Source organism: Schistocerca piceifrons, chromosome 1 (assembly GCF_021461385.2).
Source record: "Schistocerca piceifrons isolate TAMUIC-IGC-003096 chromosome 1, iqSchPice1.1, whole genome shotgun sequence".
Lineage (NCBI taxonomy): Eukaryota > Metazoa > Arthropoda > Insecta > Orthoptera > Acrididae > Schistocerca > Schistocerca piceifrons.
This window is the reverse complement of record NC_060138.1, coordinates 1,201,735,122-1,201,758,262: the sequence shown is the minus strand read 5'-3', so window position 1 is coordinate 1,201,758,262 and position 23,141 is coordinate 1,201,735,122. Positions and strand designations below refer to the sequence as shown.

General features: G+C 46.9%; 1 protein-coding gene across 4 annotated transcripts in view; it reads right to left on the bottom strand.

Annotated features, from left to right (window-relative positions):
- LOC124781688 (DNA topoisomerase 2-binding protein 1-A-like) overlaps positions 1–23,141 on the bottom strand; it is a 274,059-nt gene that overhangs the window by 230,708 nt on the left and 20,210 nt on the right. The window lies entirely within an intron of this gene.

Here is a 23,141-nt window from a genome sequence, read left to right as displayed (position 1 = left end):
TTACAGTAACAGACATCAATGACAAAATGAACATTTTGAAGCCTGACTTTAATGGTTCTCTCTTGGTAAACTCTGCACGAGTATCTGCCAATATAATTTAACGGATAACCACTAAAGTATTGGAATTTCAGGTACATTGCTCTTATAACGAGGATTTATGACTTTAGCTCTGAACAGCTACTTTAATTTCGGAGTTCCATGCTTTCCTTAAATCATTAGGCAAAATAAAAACGTAGTGATAAAATAAGCTTCATAATATTTAGAACTTTAGTCAGAATGTTTTCAAGCAGTGAAGATTTGTTATCAACCTCCAAGGAGTATATGGGCTGAAAGTGGTTAAAAAATTTGTTAAATACTGAGATTCAAATTAAAAGTGTGTGTGTGTGTGTGTGTGTGTGTGTGTGTGTGTGTGTGTGTGTAACTACAATCTAACATCTGCACCATTTCAGTGCAGTAATGTGTTCACTGTAAATAAGTATTGTAGTAGTTCTATTGTATGTTTATTACCTTATAAACAAATAAAAACATTTTTTAAAATTTTAAATTCAGTGCATTAATGTAATCTTAGCTGTGGGATGTGATGGGTTAGCTCTGGAACTAATCAAGTACAGAGGAAAAAAAAATCATAAAGGAAATTACTTTACTGTTACAGACAGTGCAACAGGAGAATAGCATCCCACAGAAATTGAAGAACATAATTACGCCACTGCATAAGAAGGGGAACAGTTGTGACTGTGATACTACAGCTCAATTTGTCTATCGTCAGTAGTTTATGAAGCCTATACTGGATGGATGGATGGATAGATGGATCTAAAATTGTTGGGCAATAGACTGTGTGGTCATCATCTTTCTCAAGATCATTGTACTGGTTGACAAGTAGTCACTCTAGCAAAATGAGCAGCGGGGGACAAACTACAGCCACAGTCATAGATCATCCCTCTCAAAATCTACAGTACAGCTATTCATACTGTCAACATATGTTAATAGTATTAATAAAACAATGGATGCTGTTCTGATGGCTGGTTGATCGTTTAGCTAACAGGATGAAGCAGCCATCCAAAAACACATTAAAACCTTTGTCCAACTAAATTGGATAGGAGTCGAGATGTCAAACAAAATGTCAACAATTTTATTGTTATTGATTCGTCCTCAGCTAAAATTGAGGGTTCGGCTACTGGCTTCCCTCCTACCAGCATACAAAACACATTATGTTAAAGCACGGTGCTCTACAGGCCACAAGAGATAAGCATGTGAACGGGCAGTTTATTATCATCATTATCATCATCATCATCATCATCATCATCATCTTTCCTTTCTCAGACATTATTATTATTATTATTATTATTATTATTATTATTATTTCCAATCCAAAGCCAATGCAAAGGCACGTGAGGTCCATTGGTCCATTTCAGCCTTTCTTAGAGTTCTAAAGGTATGTGCCATGATTTAATAGTCAGTCTGACTGACCAAAGCTTCTTATGGGTTACTTCTTCCAGCCACTGACTTCCCTAATCAGCCAATGTACTGCCACCTTATGACATGCCTGTGGAAATTTCCTGACAGACTGCAGCAGCTTTCTCATTCACATCGATTCCCATGTGTCTAAGATGGTCACCTCTTTCTTCTGTCTGTGCACGAAGGTGGGTAGCGTCCTGGACTATCTGAATTATCCTATCTGCTGGGAACATTTGCTGAATAGCTTACAGATCAGAAAGTCAGTATTGGAGAGGCAACCAAGAAGTGCTGTGGAAGTGGATATGGAGGAGGAGCAAGCTGCTCTTAGGCAAAAATGGTAGAGAAAAGATCACATCTACACTATACGAGCCATCATGGAGGAAAGTATAGCCAAGAACTGGGAACTTTATCTCACATTTTTCAGTCTTAAAGCTGCATTTAATTCCATGCTAAGACGGTATATCTGGAAGCACGCGTTGCAAAGAGGGTACCAACGAAATTGACAAATACTATGAAGTGTGTGTGTGTGTGTGTGTGTGTGTGTGTGTGTGCAACCAATGTGAGTGGTTCTTACTGGTGGAGACAACTCACGATAACTCAATGGAGAAAGGAACCAAGCAAAGTGATAATGTCAGTCTCTTCATCTGTAACAGCTGGATGAAGTAACAAAAATATGCAAGTGTCAAACCCACAGAACAAAGCTTGGAATGTGGAGACTATAGCCAGTCTACATGCAAACACTGCTCTATGCAGATATATAGTACTGGTCCAGAATGAGATTTTCACCCTGCAGCGGAGTGTGCGCTGATATAGTACTGGTGGCTGACACACCATAAAGATTTCAGCAAGCCATAGTGGAATGGTATGAAAACTAGGTAGGTTTAAAAAAAAAAAGGGGGGGGGGGGGGGGGGACCAAACTGCGAGGTGATCGGTTCCTTGTTCCCAGTAAAATAATTACACAATGGAAAAGAAAGGAGATTTACAGCACAATAACAAGAGAAACGAAGAAATGAAGAACCAGAAGAACGACAGAACGACAACCAACACTACTATGGAAAAAACAGGAAATGAAAACCATAGAGAGAAGCAAGAAACAGGTAGAAGGGGTAAAAACAAGAGTAGATTACCATGGCTGGCCGACCGCAAGAATAAAAAGGAAAAGCCAGCCACTTTTCGACACATTAAAACATCCACCCTAAAAGCATTAGAGTGGAGAACACAAAGGGACAATGGACATGCGCTAAAACTTATACAGAATGATAAAAACCACAATCATGTATAAAACGTAAAACTAAATTAGCCGATGAGGCGTTGTCAGCTAAAATTAATGGCAATGAGTCTGGTAACTGAAGAGTCCGTTTGCAGGGCAGCCAAAGAAGGGCAGCTCACCAAGATATGGGCCACTGTCAGCTGGGCACCACACCAACACTGGGGTGGGTCATCACAGCGCAGGAGGTAGCCGTGTGTCACCCAAGCATGGCCAATGCGGAGCCAGCAGAGAACCACAGAATCCCTGTGAGAGGCCCACTTGGAGGACTGCCACATATTCGTAGTCACCTTAATGGCACACAGTTTGTTGTGCATGCTGAGGTTATGCCATTTTGTCTCCTAAAGCCGCAAAGTCTTGCGGTGTAGTACTGACCGCAGGTCAGTTGCAGAGAAGTCGATCTCCAAAAGCAGTTTCCGCATAGCCTGTCTGCAAATTCATTGCCTGGGATTCCGACATGACCTGGGGTCCTGACAAACACCACTGAACGACTGGACCATTCCAAAGCACAGATGGACTCCTGGATGTTTTTTTTTTTTTTGTTATTTTTTTGTTTGTGGTTTTAGGGCGCAAAACTTCTATGGTCATTAGCGCCCAGCCCGTGATGTAGGAAACAGGAAAAAAACGAAATTTAAAATCAGCAGCAATGGGAACAAAGTCATAAAATTTGAGAAACTAAAGGCAGAAGGAAGGCTTAAAAATCCACTATAGAAAGGGGTTGGTTGTCCCCAAAAAAGCTTCAAATGACTGACGTCATTTCACTGTCACTAATAAACTGTAGAACGCGGTCAGCTGCGCGCGTGTCATCTGCTAAAATCGACGATAGATCAGGCGATAGATGTAGACGGGAGCGTAACGGATTAAAATAGGGGCATTCAATTAAAAGGTGTCTGACCATCCACAGCTGAGAGCAGTGGGGACAGAGTGGGGGAGGATCACCGCTTAAAAGATGTCGATGGCTAAAAAGACAGTGCCCTATCCGGAGTCTAGCTAAAATTACCTCCTCCCGACGACGCGTTCGGGAGGAAGAGGTCCAAGCGCAAGGAAGGGCTTTCACTTCCCGCAATTTATTATGGGGAAGTGTTGACCAATGCGCATGCCATTAATGAGCAACTTGGCGACATAAACCGCTCCGTAGATCGGTAAACGGAAGAGACTGAATAGCTGGCCGAGGAAGAGAGACTGCAGCCTTGGCCGCTATATCGGCCGCCTCATTCCCACAGATACCAGCGTGTCCCGGGAGCCAGAGGAACGCCACTGAGACGCCCCCCAGGTGGAGCAAGCGCAGACAGTCCTGAATCCGGTGGACCAGAGGATGCACAGGGTAAAGAGCTTGGAGACTTAGGAGAGAGCTGAGAGAATCTGAGCAGATTACGTACTGTATCCGCTGATGGCGGCGGATGTAGTGGACAGCCTGGAGAACAGCGTAAAGCTCCGCAGTATAAACCGAACACTGGTCGGGAAGCCGAAAGTGATTTGGGGTGTCGCCAACAATATAGGCACTCCCTACACCTAACGATGTTTTCGAGCCGTCGGTGTAAATAAATGTGGCTTCCGTCATTTGTGCACATAGAGCAGCAAATGCCCGACGGTAAACAAGTGTAGGGGTACCATCCTTGGGAAATTGACATAGGTCTCTGAGCAAGTCGATCCGGGGACGGAGCCAAGGCGGTGCTGTACCCCAAGTTGTCAAGAAGGTTTTAGGAAAGCGGAAGGAAAGAGAATGGAGCAGTTGACGGAAGCGGACTCCCGGGGGTAGTAGGGAGGAGGAGCGGCCTGCATACCCGACATCAAAGGAGGCGTCGAAAAAAAGGTCATGGGCTGGATTAGCAGGCATGGAAGACAGATGGCTAGCATAACGACTCAGAAAGACTGCCCGCCGATTGGACAGCGGAGGTTCAGCAGTCTCAGCATAAAGGCTTTCCACAGGGCTGGTGTAAAAAGCTCCAGACACTAAACGTAATCCACGGTGGTGGATAGAGTCGAGACGCCGAAGAATAGACGGCCGAGTAGAGGAGTAGACTATGCTTCCATAAAGAAAGGAGATTTACAGCACAATAACAAGAGAAACGAAGAAATGAAGAACCAGAAGAACGACAGAACGACAACCAACACTACTATGGAAAAAAACAGGAAATGAAAACCATAGAGAGAAGCAAGAAACAGGTAGAAGGGGTAAAAACAAGAGTAGATTACCATGGCTGGCCGACCACAAGAATAAAAAGGAAAAGCCAGCCACTTTTCGACACATTAAAACATCCACCCTAAAAGCATTAGAGTGGAGAACACAAAGGGACAATGGACATGCGCTAAAACTTATACAGAGCGCACTAAGGCGCGATAGAGGCGGAGAAGGACCACTCGGTCCGCTCCCCAGGAGGTACCATTCAGGACACGGAGGGTGTTAAGGGAACGCAGACAGCGAGCCGAAAGATAGGAAACGTGGGAGGACCAGCACAGTTTTCTGTCAAACATAAGACCCAAGAATTTAGCGACGTCGGAAAACGGAAGGTTGACAGGACCTAGATGTAAGGAGGGCGAAAGAAACTCCTTACGTCGCCAAAAATTAACACAAACGGTCTTACTGGGTGAGAACCGGAAGCCGGTTTCGATGCTCCACGAGTGGAGGCGATCGAGACATCCTTGAAGACGTCGTTCAAGAAGGCTGGTCCGTTGAGAGCTGTAGTAGATCGCAAAATCGTCCACAAAGAGGGAGCCCGAGACATCAGGAAGGAGACAATCCATAATTGGATTAATGGTGATGGCAAACAGTACAACACTCAGCACGGAGCCCTGGGGTACCCCGTTTTCTTGGGAGAAAGAACGGGAGAGAGTAGTGTTCACCCGCACCCTAAATGTGCGCTCTGCCATAAATTCGAGAAGAAAAAGGGGCAGCCGGCCTCGAAAGCCCCAAGAGAACAGTGTGCGGAGGATGCCTGTCCTCCAACAGGTATCGTATGCTCTCTCCAGATCAAAAAATATTGCTACCGTTTGGCGTTTCCGAAGAAAATTGTTCATGATATAAGTGGAGAGAGCAACAAGATGGTCAACGGCAGAACGATGCTTTCGGAATCCACATTGGGCTGGTGTTAAAAGACTGCGGGATTCCAGCCACCAAGCTAAACGGTAATTCACCATACGCTCCAAAACCTTACAGACACTTCTCTTGAGAGAAATGGGGCGATAGCTAGAGGGGAGATGTTTGTCCTGTCCAGGTTTCGGAACGGGAACGACAATAGCTTCCCGCCATCGCTTGGGAAAGGTACTGTCGGTCCAAATTCGATTATAAAGGCGAAGGAGGTAACGCAGGCTATGGGTTGATAAATGCATCAACATTTGGACATGGATACCATCCGGTCCTGGGGCGGAGGAGCGAGAAGAAGAGAGGGCATGTTGGAGTTCCCGCATGGAGAAAACAGTATTGTAGCTTTCGTGATTTTGAGAGGAGAAAACAAGATGTCGCACTTCCGCTGCACGTTTCTTCGGGAGAAACGCTGGCGGGTAATTTGAAGAGCTCGAAATCTCAGCAAAGTGCTGACCCAATGAGTTAGAAATTGCGACGGGGTCCACTAAGGTATCATGCGCGACAGTGAGCCCAGAGACCGGGGAGAAACTAGGCGCGCCTGAGAACCGTTGAAGCCGACTCCAAACTTCCGAGGAGGGAGTGAAGGTGTTAAATGAGCTAATAAAGAATTTCCAGCTTGCCTTCTTGCTATCGCGGATGACGCGACGGCATCGCGCACGGAGCTGCTTATATCGGATACAGTTTGCCAAAGTTGGATGGTGACGGAAAATGTGAAGAGCACGTCGCCGCTCACGTATTGCGTCACGGCATGCCTCGTTCCACCAAGGAACTGGGGGGCGCCGGGGCAATTCGGAGGTGCGTGGTATTGAACGTTCCGCAGCTGTGAGAATAACGTCGGTAACATGTGTGACCTCATCGTCGACGCTGGGAAAGCGACGGTCATCGAATGTCGCTAGAGACAAAAAAAGTGTCCAATCGGCTTGGGCAAACTTCCAGCGTCGTGAGCGCATATATGGCAGTTGAGGCTGCAGTCTAAGAACACATTGAAAGTGGTCACTCGAGTGTGTATCATCAAGGGCGAACCATTCGAAGCGCCGAGCTAGCGGAACAGTACCGACCGCAAGGTCCAAATGAGATAAATTTGTCGTGGAGGCAGACAAAAATGTGGGGACCCCAGTGTTGAAGCAGACTAGATCCGCTTGGTGGAAGACGTCTAGCAATAGTGAGCCACGTGGACAAGGCTGTGGAGATGCCCAAAGCGGGTGGTGGGCATTGAAGTCCCCAACCAGCAAATAGGGGGGTGGAAGCTGATCAAGAAGATGGAGATCAGCTCGTGCCATTGGTGTGGACGATGGAATGTATACTGTACAAAGAGAGAACGTGTATCCAGAAAGGGAAAGACGGACGGCGACAGCTTGGAAGGAACTGTTTAAGGGGATTGGGTGATAATGGAGAGTATCATGGAGCAGAATCATGAGTCCTCCATGGGCTGGAGTGCCTTCCACAGAGGGGAGGTCATATCGGACGGACTGAAAATGAGGGAGAACAAAGCGGTCATGGGGATGTAGCTTTGTTTCCTGAAGACAGAAGATGACCGGCGAGTAGGATCGTAAGAGGATCGACAATTCATCCCGATTGGCTCGAATGCCGTGGATATTCCAGTGGATAATGGACATAGGGTGAACAGAAAATAGAGGAACGTGACCAAGGGTGCTGTCAACTCAACGACTGCTCAGAGCTGGCGACCGACAGCATGGAATGGCATTCAGTCGAAGGCAGAAGATCCTGATCCATAGGTTGGTCAGGAGCAGCTCCTGCCACCAACGATCGGCCAGTTGACCAGCCACCAGCAGTGCGCCTCGGCGACACAGAAGACGGCCGAGGGCGATTGCCGCCAGGTGGTGCTGTAGATGGGACACGCCTTGGCGGAGAAGGAGAGGAACTGTGTTTCTTCGTAGCCTTCTTGGAAGTATGATGTTTAGATGAAGGAGGAACCGATGGTTGTGAAGTAGCGGTACGTAAAAACTCTTCACGAGAATGCTCTTTTTTCGAAGACTTGGCGTCTGACTTTTGGGCTCGAGATTTAGCAGAACCCGACGAAGGGTGAGCCATAGAGTGGGCAGGCGAAAGTGGTGAGGTTGAACGGGCGATCTTTGCGCTGGCCGATCTGACGACCGTGGTACTAAAGGTGAGGTCGCAAGTCTGCATGGCCGCCTCCATTGTTGGCCGAGGAGAAGCAAGGACAGTGCTGTATTTTCCTTTCTGAGGCACGGTGGGCTGTCGACTGGCGAGTAACTTTCGAGCAGCAAAGGTCGACACCTTTTCCTTCACTCTTATTTCCTGGATGAGCTTTTCGTCCTTAAAAACGGGGCAATCTCGAGAGGAAGCAGCGTGGTCACCCATACAGTTGATGCAGCGAGGGGATGGAGGTGGACAAGCACCCTCATGGGCATCCTTGCCACACATAACACATTTGGCCGGATTGGAACAGGCCTGGCTGGTGAGATTGAACCGCTGACATCGATAGCAACGCGTAGGGTTTGGGACATAAGGGCGAACGGAAATTATCTCATAGCCTGCTTTGATTTTTGATGGGAGTTGAACTTTGTCAAATGTCAAGAAGACAGTGCGGGTTGGAATGATGTTCGAGTCAACCCTTTTCATAACCCGATGAACAGCCGTGACGCCCTGGTCAGACAGGTAGTGCTGAATTTCTTCGTCAGACAATCCATCGAGGCAGCGGGTATAAACGACTCCACGCGAGGAATTTAAGGTACGGTGCGGTTCCACCCGGACAGGGAAGGTGTGGAGCAGAGAAGTACGCAGCAATTTTTGAGCCTGGAGGGCACTGTGTGTTTCTAACAACAGGGTGCCATTCCGTAATCTGAAACAAGACTTTACAGGACCCGCAATTGCGTCGACACCTTTCTGAATAATGAAAGTGTTGACCGTGGAAAAGTCATGACCTTCGTCAGACCGAGAAACAACAAGGAACTGTGGCAACGATGGAAGAACCGTCTGTGGCTGAGACTCAGTGAACTTACGTTTGTGAGCAGACATAGTGGAAGGTGAGGAAACCATTGCGGAAGAATCCCCCATGATTACCGGCGTCTCCGATGGCGCGCTCCTCCCTTGTGGGGGCCCTCACCGAGGGCACACCCGCCTTAGGTGATTGTTCACACCTCAGGTCACACCTCCCGACAAACGGACGGAGGGACCAATCGGCACTTTCGGAAGGTATCAGCTAGGGTAATCACCCCTCCCTGGGCCTGGCCGTTACCAGGGGGTACGTACGTGTCCTACCTGTCTACCCGGCGCGGGGAATTACGCGTTACCCCGTCACCGGCTACGCATGGAAGTGCGTGGGTCGGCCTTCAGACACGCACAGGGAGGAAAAAAGAGAAGGGGAAAGGAAAGAAGAGGGGGTCTCAAACGCCGCAGCGGAGAAAAGGGCAAGGAGAAGAGGGAAGGAAAAGAGAAGGACAGAGGAAGGACGAGGACTTGCAAGTGTAAAAGCAAGGAATTTGGAACAGTTTCGAGCGTCCGTCTCCGGACGTAGGCACAAACCATACTCCCAGAGGGGGAGAAAGGGAAGGAAAGAGCCAGAGGTGAGGGGGGGGGGGGGGGGGGGGGGGCGAAGATGGGGGGCGGGGAGGGATGCGGAAAGGGAAGGGAAGGTATGCAGCCCGGAAAGGAAGGAGGGCCACATTGGCTCGGGGTCCCATGCTCGCTACGCACGTGTCCACAAAAGAGTTGTGGACCCCCTGGGGGGGACTCCTGGATGGTCACTATCAAAGGATGATGAGGGTAGCACTGGTCAACAGCTTGTAGACTGATCGAGTCAGTACACAAAAGAAACATGTCCCCAGGTCATGATTGGATGAGCTCAAGAGCACGAGATATAGCCACCATCTCGGCAGTGAAAACACTGCAGCCATCGGGCAAGGAATGCTGTGCAATATGTCCTCCATTGACATACGCATAGCCGACGTTGACCATTAGCTACCGAGCCGTTCGTGCAAAACCACTTTGTGGCCTCTGTACTTGTCAAGAATCGAAAGGAAGTGGCAGCGGAGAGCCGCAGGGTTAACCGAGTCCTTAGGGCCAGTGAAAGGTCCAGGCGAAGCTGTGGCCTATGTGTACACCATGGAGGTTTTTGTGAATGGACCTCAAGTATAGGTGGTAAAGGCAAGGACTCCATATCAGAAAGAAGGGGTCTGACACAAACTGCAATTGGAAGGAAGCCCTGAGCTGGGCCGCCGATGCGGGAGATGAACCGCCATGAGTGGGAAAAGGAGATGGTGATTCGGATGTGCAGGAGAACTACAAACGTTGTAAATGGCCAGCAGTTGTGCATGCCTAACCTGCAATGGAAGCACTCCGGCTTCCACATGGACGCTGGTCGCTGGACTCTTCCTAAAAGCTCCTACCGCTAGGAGAACGCACAGTGGTGCACTGGATCGAGTAAACGCAACGCTGAGGGCACAGCCGAACCATAAACCAGACTCCCATAGTCAAGGTGGGATAGAACAAGGGCTCCGTAGAGCTGCAGCAGCGTAGAGCGATCTGCACCACAGTTGGTTAGTTGGTTGGTTGGTTTAAAAGATGGGGAAAGAGACCAAACTACGAGGTCATCGGCCCCTTGTTCCTAATAAAAAAATGCCACAAGTGTGAGAATAAAACAGACGAGACATATAACACAAAACGGAAAGAAAGAAAAGACCACAAGAACAAAGGACAGGCAACGAACACTAAAGGAACAAAAGAGGACATGAAAACAACAGAGATGCAAGAAACAGTTAGAAGAGAGTAAAACAAGAAAGCAGATTATGGGGGCTGGCCGATCACAAAAATAAAAAGGAAAAGCCAGCCACCCTCCAACACATTAAAACCTCTGCGCTAAAAGCACTAGGGCAGAGGACACAGATGGACAAAGGACAGGCACTAAAACTCAGATCGAATGATAAAACCCACCCTCACGGATGAAACGTGAAACCAAATCAGCCGACAAGGCGTTGTCTGCTAAAATCAATGATAATGAGTCCAGCAACCGAAGATGAAGCTGCAGGGCAGCCAAAGGACAGAGCAGAAGAATATGGGCCACTGTCAACACTGTCAACCAAGCGCTGCACCGACTCTGAGGTGGGCCTTCAAGGTGCAGGAGGTAGCCGTGGGTCACCCAGGCATTGCCAATGCGGAGCTGGCAGAGAACCACATAAGCCCTGCGAGAGGCCCTCATCGAGGATTTCCACACATTCGCGGTCCCCTTAATGGCTTGCAGTTTGTTGTGTGTACTGAGATTTTGCCATTCCGTCTCCCAAATCATCTGCACTAAAACCCGAACCCACAGGTGATTATACTGCACCTAAATTTTGATTTCACTGATGATGACAGAGATGCAACTGGTTCTCAAGCAGCACACACCACACAGTACTTTGTGACAGGGTGGCACACGACAAGTCGCCCAATTGAATTTTGATCCTACACGTATACTATTGCAGCACTAACTTACAAATTGTGCGAACAACTTCATGCAGTTCACGGAAATTATGCCAGACGTCGTTGCGAGTTCATTTCTTCCATTGTGAGTCCGTCATTTCAGTTTGCCACGACGGCAGACAAAGAACGGTTGACCGTCACACAAAAGACAGATTGTGTTACTGTTCATAGCAACGAACAGGGTTACATTGACAAAGTGAATGTTTCATGCTCATTTCGGCACACGGTGGGCTCCCAGCCCACAGGCAATATGCAGATTACATCAAAAATTTTAAGATACTGAGTCTGTTTTGGAGTGTCATCAGCCACATGCACGTACTGTATGTTTGCCGCAAAACATTGAAGCAGTTTTTAACATAGTCTGAGTAAATCAACAAGAGCCAGTGCCCAGTAAGGAAATTCCAGCCGTTCTGTACAAAGAATTATTCAATCTGGCCTTCGCTTGTATCCATACAAGATGACTGGCACCCAAGCTTACTAGGGGAGATAAGGAGCGGATACTGCAGTTTGCAAGGTGGGCAATTGAGCAAGACCAAGAGGCAGTGCAACACAACATATGGTTTTCTGACAAAGCTTATTTTTACATGAATGGTGTTGTGAACAAACAGAGTGTTCAATTCTGGGCACGTGAACCTCGGCGAATAATTCACACAAAAGACACCTAAGAGGAGAAAGTGTGTGTGTGGATCATGATGTCAAGCCATGGAATCATCGGCCCATTCTTCTTCAATGCTACAGTAACCGGTGAACGCTATTTACACATGTTGCAATACCAGTTCTTTCCTCAACTCGTGGTCTCATGTCTTCCACTGCAGACAATGGTTTATGCAGCATGGAGAATGCCCCCATACTGCCAACATTGTGCATGAGTTCCTATGCAAAAGACTTGGCCTTTGGGTATTGTTAAACAGATTTTGGTTGGTTGGTTGGGTGTTTGAGGTTAAAGGGACCAAACAGCAAGGTCATCAGTCCCTTGTTTCAAATAGACTCCATTCTGCTAACGGGACATCTCAGAAAAGTCAGAACAATAAAACGGATAAAGGGGAAACGTAAAAGGGCAGTCACGTTGTCATTAGTAAAAACAAATGAGGTAAGTTGGCAAGAGAACGAACCCAACACTATGCTGAAGCAGCATAGGCAAGACCACCTGTGACTTAAAAGGTACAACTGCTATAATGCAGAAAGTACGTATGGGAATAGAAAAACTAACCAAGCCTTAAAAAGAAGGAGTAAAAACAGAGTAAAAGGGGAAGAAAAGAGGATTCCGGTCAGGGAGGTGAATTGGGAATCTCTGAACACTGCCTACAGTGGGAGATACCCAAACACTCACCGCCCTGCCCCAACACCAGAGGGAGATTAAAAACTTTAAAACTGAGAATAAAAACCACTCTCCCGGAGGAAACCTAGAACCAGAGAGACCATCCGGGAATCGTCAGCCAACATCAAAGGTAAAGTGTGGGGGAGTCTGTACTTAGCACGCAGAGCCAAAAGAAGGGGGCATTCAACCAAAATGTGGGCCACTGACTGGAAGGCTCCACAACCACATAGAGGCGGTGGCTCATCACGCAAAAGGAAACCATGGGTCAGCCTGGCATGGCCAATGCAGAGACGACACAGTGTGGTTGAGTCCTTGCGGGAGAGGCGAAAGGAAGAACGCCATGGGCCTGGATTCACCTTAATTGCACGAAGTTTATTAGACAGTGGAGTAGCCTCCCAAGAATTGGCCCATGACTGTGCAAAGTGGGATTTGATGTGAAGCCGTAAATCCGCTGCAGGAGGGGTTACAGAAAACGGGGGGTAAATAACTGCTCCCCCAGCCAAACGATCAGCGAGCTCATTACCTGGGATACCCACATGGCCCGGGACCCATAGGAAGTCAATGGAACAAGCAGCACGGTGAAGATCAGCGAGATGGTCATGGATGGCAGAGACCAAGGGATGGCGCGAAAAACACCGGTCAATAGCAAGAAGGCCACTCATCGAGTCCGTACATAACAAAACGCGGTTGTGTTGGGATTGTTTAATAAAGGTAAGGGCCCGGGAAATTGCCATCAATTCCGCAGTAAACACCCCACATGAGGGTGGCAGCAGATGATTTTCCGTTCCAACAGAGGACGTGAAGGCATACCCAACATGATCAGCAGATTTAGAGCCATCAGTGTAAAAAACAAAAGCATCCCGAAACTCCCATAAAATTTGGCGGAAAAAGGAACGGAACACCACCGGGGGGATGGAATCTTTCCGACCGCGGCGGAGATCCATCCGAATTCGAGGCCGAGGAACTAACCAAGGAGGGGTGGAGGGGAGGGAGCGAGGAAGACAGAACAAAGAAGGAAGCTGAAAATCACGGTTAAGAGATGCAAGGCGCAGCCCAACCAGTAAACCCGCCCGAGCGCGGGAGTCGGGCGGGCGACGTCCATGGTCTGGGAATAGGATAGAATAGGAAGGATGAGTGGGAGAAGAATGGATAGTAAGGGCATAAGACACCAGAAGCTGGGACCGCCGAACAGGGGGATCCCAGCTTCAACCAGGAGACTATCAACAGGGCTAGTAGGGAAGGCACCGGTGGCCAAACGGATACCACGATGGTGGACTGGATCCAGCATGTGCAGTGTGGAAGGAGCAGCTGAACCATAAACTTGACAACCATAGTCCAAACGTGACAGAACTAGAGCACGATAAAGACAGAGGAGGAGGGAACGGTCTGCACCCCAAGAGGAGTGGGCAAGGAAGCGAAGGACATTGAGTTTACGGAAACATCCTACCAAGTGAGCCGACGGGCTACCAGCCATTCAAGTAACTTACAAACAACATTGGTCAAACTAATTGGCCGATAGCTGTCAACAGATAGGGGGTTCTTACCAGGCTTAAGGACAGAAACCACAATGCTATCCCTCCACTGAGAAGGGAAGTCACCCTGGAGCCAGATACGGTTAAACACCCGAAGAAGATGCCGTTGTTGAGCACTGAGATGCTGAAGCAGCTGGTTATGAATGGAATCTGGGCCAGGGGCCATATCATGAGAAGAAGATAGAGCAGAAAGAAATTCCCATTCAGTGAAAGGTTCGTTGTAAGATTCTGACTCACAAGTGGTGAAACATAAGGTGACAGCTTCAGCCTGCTGTTTTTGATGAAGGAAAGCAGCTGGATAGGAGGCCGACGCTGATGCCACTGCAAAATGGGTCGCAAGATGTTCTGCGAGAACTAATGGGTCCGTACAAATGCCATCTGGGAGGTGAAGGCCTGGGAGGGTGGACTGCCGATCGCAACCTTGAAGAGAGCGAAGTGTAGCCCATACCCGTGACAGAGGGACAGTGGAACCAAGGGAAGAAACGAATCGTTCCCAACATATCCGCTTGCTCTGTTTGATTAAATAACGGGCTTTAGCGCGAAGGCGCTTAAAGGTAGAAAGGCTGGCTACGGATGGGTGCCTCTTAAAGTGTTGCAAAGCTCGACGGCGATCACGGATGGCAATGGCAATGGCCGTACTCCACCACGGGACTTGCCGACGACGAAATTGTCCAGATGAGCGCGGGACAGCAAGGTTAGCAGCGCGAACAATCGCGTCAGGCACGTCACGTAGGACGTCATCAATACAACCCGACAAAGAGGGAGAAAACTCGACCTGTGCAGTGTATAGAGGCCAATCGGCGCGGTGGAAAGACCAACGAGGTAACCTGTCCATCGGGGAGTGGGAAGGGAGCGTGATAATCAACGGGAAATGGTCACTATCACAAAGGTCGTCGTGTGGCGAACAGTGTAATGAAGGGAGGAGAGAGGGAGAAGAAAGAGAAAGATCAATGGCAGAAAAGGTACCAAGACCAGCACTGAAATGAGCAGGGGAGCCATCATTAAAAAGGCACAGGTCGTGGTCTGCAATAAATTGGTCTATAAGAAGACCTCGTCTAGATGGAAAGGCACTGCCCCACAAAGGATGATGAGCATTAAAATACCCAAGGAGGAGGAAGGGAGGAGGAAGTTGCTGAAGAAGGGTGGTTAAGGCAGCAGGTGTAAGAGTCCTGTCAGGAGGGAGATAAAGATTGCAAACTGTGACTGCAGAGTCTAAGTGGACCCTAACAGCAACCGCTTCCAATGTAGTTTGGAGAGGAATCCACGTGCTAGCAATGTCTGTACGGACCAACGTACAAACGCCACCAGAAGCCCGCAAGGGTCCGACCCGATTTCGACAGAAAACACGGAACCCACGGAGGGTCGGTGAGTGAGCATCAGTAAAACGAGATTCCTGGAGAACCACACAAGCTGCTGAGTAGGACGAAAGAAGGGATTTCAATTCCGGAAGGTGACGATAGTAGCCATTACAATTCCATTGGAGAACCACAGAACGATGGTTTAAATGAGGGCTGAACACGCTAAATCCAGTCATACCGCCGGGTCCCCACCCATCACCGACAAGGAGGGGGCGACATCCATAAACGACAGGTCAGAATCCGGTTGTGAAGTCGGGGAAGGGACCTCCGGTGACACCAGAGGCTCTTTGTCCCGGGACTTACGTTTCTTCTTCTTTTCAGGCTGAGATCGAGGAGGGCTGTGTGGCATTAAGGAGCCAGCTGCAGCAAGATCAGGAACAGAAAGAGACCGGGCGACCTGGGGACCGACAGACTGCAGCTCACGCGGTCGCCGCGCTGCAGCAGACCTTTGACCTGGAAGGTGCCGGGAAGGGGCATCCCGGGAGAGGCGCCCTTGACCGGCAGACGCCGAAGGAGTGGGACACTTCTGCAGCTGGGGAGGGGGAGCAGCGCCCAGAGGAGAAGGTGTGGGAGCCGCAGGGGAGGGGGGAAGGAGAGGGGTCCGGGATGGGGGTAAGGAAGGGGGAGGAAGGGATGAAGATGTAACCAAGGCGCAACTAGATGTCATGGTCACAGGGTGCAGTCGTGCATATTTCTTACGGGCCTCTGTGTAGGTTAAACGATCGAGGGACTTATACTCCTGTATCTTTTTTCTTTCTTATAGATTGGGCAATCTGCTGAACGTGGAGAATGACTACCATGACAATTTACACATACAGGAGGGGGAACACAGGGACTCCCCTCATGGAGTGGACGTCCACAGTCACCACAGAGAGGGTCCTGGGAACAGCGAGAAGACATGTGGCCAAAACGCAAGCACTTAAAACACCGCATAGGAGGTGGGATGTACGGCTTCACATCACAGCGATAGACCATAATCTTAACTTTCTCAGGAAGGGTATCCCCTTCAAAGGCCAGGATAAAGGCACCAGTATCAATACGATTATCTTTAGGACCCTTCTGAACACGCCGAACAAAGTGAACACCCCGCCGTCCGAGATTATCCCGAAGTTCCTCATCAGTTTGAAGGATGAGGTCCCTGTGAAAAATCACACCTTGTACCATATTTAGAGACTGGTGAGGGGTAATGGACACGGGAATTGTGCAAAGATGGGTACAGGCACGAAGGGCCGCAGATTGGGCAGCCGAAGCAGTTTTTATCAGCAACGAACCCGACCGCATCTTGCTCAGGGAGTCCACTTCGCCGAACTTGTCTTCAATGTGTTCCACAAAGAATAAAGGTTTGACACTGGTGAAAGTATCTCCATCAGTCCTGGTGCAAACTAGATAACGGGGGAAAGGTTTTGCCCCTAGACGACGGGCCTGACCCTCCTCCCAGGGGGTAGCCATGGAAGGGAAGGCCGAAGGGGCAAGAGAAGCAGCACTTGAGGAATCAGTACCACGCAGAGAGACGGCCGCAGAAGAGCGGCCAGAGTTTTGGACCCGTATGCGTTTCACCTGCATAGCATCTGCCCTGATACCACCCACTCCGATCAGGGGCTCTCCTCACGGGCGCCACCCAGCCACAGCAAGGGCCGTCTGGCACGGCGGCCATTGCCGGGAGTTCCGATGCTCCAGGATGACGAGCAACCACTCCAAGGCATGCATGAGGAGGTCACAGCTCAGGTATCAGAAGTGTGATCCCTGTGTGTTCAGGGGGCTCAACCAAAAGGGTACATAGCGACCCCACCACACGGGCTGGCTACCGTGCTGGCTATGCACCCTAGCATCAGACAACGACGTAAAAGAAAAGGTGGAATGTACTAGGAGGGCGCACGTCAGAGACACTAGGTAAGGTGCTCTTCCCCAAATGGCTCACACTACGGAAGAGAAATTTTGGAATGGAGGTCAAACCCCAGAGGGGGGCCAAGGAAAGCCAAAAGGAGGAGATGATTACGCAACAAAGCCGGAGTGTAAAACCAACAGAACCAGGAGGACAGCAGGGGCCAACATAAGCAAGGACACCAATAGAGGGAGAGGAGAGGGCGAGGGGAAAGGGGCATGGAGGGGAAAGGAGGGGAAGGGAAAGGCAATGCAGCCCGGGAGAGAAAGAAGGCTGCAATGGCTCGGGGCCCCGTGCTCGCCACGCACGTATCCACAAAAGAGTTGTGGACCCCCTGGGGGGTCAAACAGATTTCCAGAACATTATGCAGGAGGAGAAATACAGCTGCCCCACAGCCCAGACATTAAGCCATGTGACTTCTTCCTTTGGGGGTTCCTTAAAGAGAAGGTGTACCACAGAAAACTCAAAATTGCAGTGCAACTTGGGACCATCACAGTATCGTTATGCCGCACCATTCCAGAAGATTTGTCAGAGAGTTGTCACAAATGCACTTGTGCCACTTGAAGTTGTAAACCAAAACAGCAGTCATATGGCACATGTGATTCATTAGGTTGTATTTCCAAGCTGTATTCTTTACTTCTACATCAATAAATTACAAATCTTGTCAACAACAAATGTGTTAACTCTTCAGGCTTTCCTGGTGAGATCTTGACATGTGGAATAATCGGGTCTACTGCCAGATGTTTGTGTCGCTACGGCAGTACTGGACAAGATCCTCCAGCACGGCAGTCTCAGGTAGCACCTGAAGAAGGCAACGAGTTATGTGGCCGAAATATCGTGCCAGAGCGACACAAACATCTGGCAGTAGACCCAATTATTCCACAACAAATGTGTTGAAACTTCTTGACAGATTAAAACTGTGTGCCGGACCGAGACTCTAACTCGGGACCTTTGCCTTTGCCTCAGTTGGTAGAGCACTTGCCCATGAAAGGCAAAGATCCCGAGTTCGAGTCTCAGTCTGGCACACAGTTTTAATCTGTCAGGAAGTTTCATATCAGCGCACACTCCGCTGCAGAGTGAAAATCTCATTCAATAAATGTATTATTCATGAAACAAACCAGGTGACTTATCGAGCGCCACCCTGTATGTTGCGAGTGTCAGCATGTGTGCTGCTTGATGACTGTTCTTCCATATACCAGTTAATCAAGTAAGGGTGGCTCGCGTGACACACTGAATGTAAGGCTCCTGTCTCCCCAACCAGGTGGTGAACGGTTTGAATGTTCACAGCTATGGTCGAAATCTGTTCAGATACTGAGTGCGGTAAAAGTGTTAAGCATTGTATTCACTGCCAGTGGCTCTGCAATAGAGGAAATACATGTCTCAGTTCCGCAGATGCATACCATTCCATTTTGCAAAGCACTGTACGTATCACAAAAACTGCAGTTACTTCTAGCAATGCCACAGTGTAGACCACCAATCCACAGCAGCATTGAAATGTAATCAATCCACTTGTCTTTAAGCACATGAATAAAAACCAGATGTGCATACGCAACAACTTATACACAACATCTTAACGGTATGACAACAGCAGAATGCGCTTAATGGTAAGCGTATGTATGTACACAGAAACAGTACACTACGTTTGCTGAACTTAACGGCATACATGCATTGACTGACTTTATTCCTTACATTTTACAACTATCACTGCCTCAGGAAGACTTCAAAGACCGTAAGTTCTTATTCCAAAATTATCCATATTTCGACCGTTTCTGTCAGTTGCTTCAATTTGTGTGCAGCCTACTGAATCCCCCCCGATAAAATAATTAGCTTGTTACAATGGATTAAAACAGTTTTTCTTAGTGTGCCATCATGAATGCAGACTCATCTGTAGCATTTGTCCTGATTGCACAATTGACATACATACCATGTGGCAGATTATTATGAGAAAGTTGGGTCTGAAGACATAAAAACTATGACGACAGATGAGTGTTGGTTGAAATGGAAGGAATGTGGGATCAGTGACAGTAGCAGTTTGCCTTTATCTGTAACACTTTCAACTATCTGGCTCAGCTTCAGAATAATTGTTTTGGATAGTCCACACTATCGAGTTCTAAAGCGAGAGAAGCAATGCTGTTATGGAAAGATAGTTGTGGAAATGAAAAAAATAGTGGTACGTAAAGTACCTCATCACAAGACTCCTGAAAGGGGACAGTTACACTTCAGATATTAACATTTTATTGATCACTATACACTGCAACTGGAACAAGCCAGCCCTGAAAGAAGCTACTATAAGTTGCGGCAACAACCACAGACCAGACTTCACAGCCCATTGAGGGGTGGGCAGGCGAGCTGGCTACAAAATCCTGCTGTCGGGTGCTATAATACAGGTGGCACATCATGTGCAAGACCACATTCTGCTGCAGTGGTAGGTTCAATTTCCACTTGCCATGGAACAACACACACACACACACACACACACACACACACACACACCTCTGCATGTAAGGCTTGCAGAGTAAAGAATGTTATTACTGCATGGCCTCTACTGATTCCACACTTGCCATGGTACTGGCAGCAAACAAGTATCAGCTCCTACACAAGCCATTCTGAGGCGGAAACATCCATTCTGGCTAATAATGGCATCCACGCCCCTGACACCATTACACATACAACGATACACTATCTTCCCTGCCAACTGAAAACTGTAATCAGTATGTAACTCTTCAGTGACAAAGTTACTTGGCTGGAGATCCTACAAGTGTGGCAATCTTCTGGACTTCTGAAGGAACATTAGACCAACACAACATAGCATCTCATCAGATTCTACTCTACAACTTCTAACTGGAGCTTCCAAGCGTCAAAATAGTAATGAGAACAATTTGAACATAACCTAAATACCACAAGTTAATACTCAGTTTCTGACAGTTACAGTCAGAGTAATTATTTCATGATAAAATTATGTCCCATCATGTGCTATTCAACTCTGTCTTTCTACCTGAAGACCTCACGCTGTCTTATAATCCAGGATACGCTTCAGAAAAAATAAACAAATAGTGATTCCCAACCTTGGTTGAGAAAGGAGGAGGGAGAGAAATAACAACCCGTAAAAGAAATCTTAGTTTGCTTTAAGCATGGGAAAATCCGACCAGTTAAAACTGATAGCAGTATTCTTTTAGTATTTGTTTGGTTTCTGTTATAGCATTTGTTTTTTTTTAATTTTTACTAATAAATTATTAAAAAACCGAAATACCAATTAGCCATACCAGCAGTGTTAAAATGTTTGGTTTTCAAATAAGCCTTTTTTAAAAAACAGCCATTTTCTCATAAAATTTTCATTGCTTTGAAATATTGCATTATTACAGAAATGGGAAAAGCGATCAGTGCTATTTTAATAACAATGCTGACTGAAGCAAGCAACAAGCACGGCATGAGAATTGGTACAGCACTGCTGCAACAAAAATGTACCTGAGTGTGCGATACTTGCCCCCACTGTATGGTAGTTTCACACTGTCGTCATCAGACATCAGCTGTATTACAGAATGGCACCATCCCTAGTCTGGAAATATTTTACAAACTGTGGCACCAATCAAGTACAATGCTCCATTGCTTTTAAAAGATTAAGAACAGGAGGAGCCACAACAAACTTGCATTGCAGGAGAAAATTTAACAATTCATTCACTGTTTTTCAATAAAAACAAAGTAGCTGAACTGTTGCCTGTGTCTACATAACAGGCCTTTATCTGTTTGTAGCCCTTGAAAATGGACAAATTAACACAAAAAAATAGAGTTCTTCAACCTCAGTTTTCACCATTTAGCATTGACTATTCCTAATGTCCAAATAGTGGTAGGATCCTTGATTACAACATGATTTTTGAGCACAGTTTCAAAAATGTAGAATCAATTAAGAGAATACTAATGATTTTTTGTAGTATTCAGCCAGCTATTACTTTTCAAGAAAGGCAGCAAATGGTAGATGAACCATTTTCTTTTTATTTGCCTAGTTAGTTTAGTATTCTGATTTATGTATCCTGAAACTGACTGAGCCAATTTCTACATTTATTACAGGAAATAACAGGAATAAAAACAAAAAATCTGTCTTTCCAGAAACTGATTATTCTGAATGGTTTTAACACCCAGGTTAAACTGGCATCAGGTAGGGTGGGTGATATAAGCAAAAACTGGTTGTTTCAATGGTAACAGCCATCCCTAGTTCACCTGGCCTAGGCAATGGTTCCTTGTGAGGGCCCCTTGCCAGTGGCACAGTGAAGACCTCAACAGCAGTGGAGGAGATGAGCGCTGGTGCGAGAGAACTGCCAAACCTATTTTTAGAGATAATATAAAAGCAACATATTAAAATCCAAATGTTTCTGTAACCAGATCGCGTGATATTTGTTCAGCATCTGTACCACGTCTGGGCAGTTGAAATAGTGCTCTGAGACTCAGAATCTCAAGTTTTAAATGTGAATTGGCACAGACCCATTCCCCAACAAGAACAGCAATTTTTTTTTTTTTTTTTTTTTTTTTTTTTTTTTTTTTTTTTTTTTTTTTTTGTATGTGATATAAATATCTCCATATGCAAGGACCACAGGAGGTAATCTAAAACAGAAAAACTATTTCAGAAAGCAGCCGCCCGATTCTGGGAAGCCCAGAAAACATGAAATCAGATACAGTCAGTGTTCTGGAAGCTTTATATGGAACTAAGAACAAAAAAGAAATACTTCTTTGTGCACCCTAAACATAAAATCACTTTTGAAAACACTAAGGACTAAAACAATTAATTTAAGTATTAGACAAATATCAATACGCCTCATAGCTCTTCAAGAAACTGTATATACTGATGACGACGTTATAGAATCAGAGAGATATAAGATTATCAAAGGCAAGAAAAGCTGGACCCCAATTGAAAAAGGCACTGGCCACACCTGGCAACAAGATTCATTGTTAAGTAGGACAATAGTAAATTCATTCAAAGATTTTTACTCATCAAGTGATGCACAAACATACATTACACTAATAAATTGTCATACTGCAATAAATGCAGACACTAAAAGAACCAGAAAAATTTGAAAACTGCTGGCGTCCCCTGTAATGAACTATCCAATGTAAGGGTACTTCAATGCCCAATACTGGAAAAGATAGATAGTGCAGGGAAACTGTTTGAGAGTATCTAGCTCCCAAAGAAAAACAAAATTGGGTAATGACACACACCTATGCAGGGACTTCAACCTCAAATTAACATCCACATATTTTAAGTAACTGCCAAAAACACAGGAAATGTTATAAGTCACAAACACGTAGCCAAATCTTTTTTAAAATGAGAGAGAGAGAGAGAGAGAGAGAGAGAGAGAGAGAGAGAGAGCATCAACTGAAAAGCTAGAAAGGGTGCACATACAGAAACAGATCACTAAGCCCAATAAAAGTTAAATATATTCCACACACATGGGATGGGATTGGTTGGTTGATTTAAAAGGAGGGGAGGGGAGGAGGCACCAAATTGCTAGGTCATCGGTCCCTCGTTCCGATTAAAATAATTCCACAAGGGTGGGAGTAAAATAATTGAGACATACAAAACACAAGTGGAAAAAAGGAGGAAACCACAAGAATGACAGAAGAGCAACAAACACTAAAATGGACAAAATCGGACAAGAAAACCACAGCGATGCAAGAAACATGTAGAAGAGATGAAAACAAAGCACATTACCATGGCTGGCTGACCATGAGAATAAAAAGGAGAACAGCCAGCCACTCTGCAACACATTATAACCTCCACCCTAAAAGCACTAGGGTGCAGGACACAGAAGGAA